Raw genomic sequence first — 1,048 nt, 5'->3', positions numbered from 1 at the left:
ACAGTTTTCGAAATATCGTACGATGAATACATTAAAAATACGTTAAGAGGCTTCATAAGATTGAAGTATTATGATTGCAAACAATCCTTCTCACGAGTGGCTGAACGTGTGCGTGCGTGCGTGCGTGCGTGCGCACGCGTTCAGCCACTCGTGAGAAGGATTGTTTGCAATCATAATACTTCAATCTTATGAAGCCTCTTAACGTATTTTTAATGTATTCATCGTACGATATTTCGAAAACTGTCCATTTTCTGACTTTATGCCCATGGACACTTTTGATCAGGATGTCATAAAGTAAAACGTACCAAAATTTCAGCCGATTTGACCGGGAACCAAAACCCACTGGTTTTGTGCGGGGTTCTTTGGTATGAGGCAGTTTGAATAGTGTTACTTCCTGGCCATATACTTCACAGTTTATTGTGGTATCATCTCGCGAAAATTTACCACTTATCGAATAACCCACGTATATAATTTTTCCGAACTTTTACTTATGGTTATTATAACATTATTTTATAGTAGAACTTACTACACATTTACCATACTGCATAGTGAAATTATGATTACTTCAACTATATTCATTTTTCAAAATTGAACTATTTTTTATAATTGGAAAAACCATTAAATTCACTTTATATTAACCATAATGCATAGTGAAATTATGATTACTTCTACTATATTCATTTTTCAATATTGAACCATTTTTTATAATTGGACTAACCATTAAATTCACTGTATATTTACCACGATGCATAGTAAAATTATAATTACTTCAACTATGTTCATTTCTCAGTATTTAACCATTTTTTATAATTGGACAAACCATACACATAGTAATAAATAAAAACCATAAACAGTAAAACCATAGTAACAGTTTGGTAAAAGTAACTATGTGTAAAACGCGGACTATTACTATAAATAATTTTTTTTTATTACTATCGTATGTAGTAGTTCGAACTTTCACTTATGGTTATTTTTACATTATTTTATAGTAGAACTTATCCTATCAAAATTTCGTTTTGATGATATAATAACTATAATAGTGGTTGCA

The sequence above is a fragment of the Wasmannia auropunctata genome, unplaced genomic scaffold, assembly GCF_000956235.1.
Source record: "Wasmannia auropunctata unplaced genomic scaffold, wasmannia.A_1.0 LD336083.1, whole genome shotgun sequence".
In the NCBI taxonomy this organism is placed as follows: Eukaryota; Metazoa; Arthropoda; class Insecta; order Hymenoptera; family Formicidae; genus Wasmannia; species Wasmannia auropunctata.
The sequence above is the reverse complement of the archived record's forward strand: the minus strand, read 5'-3'. Positions refer to the sequence as shown.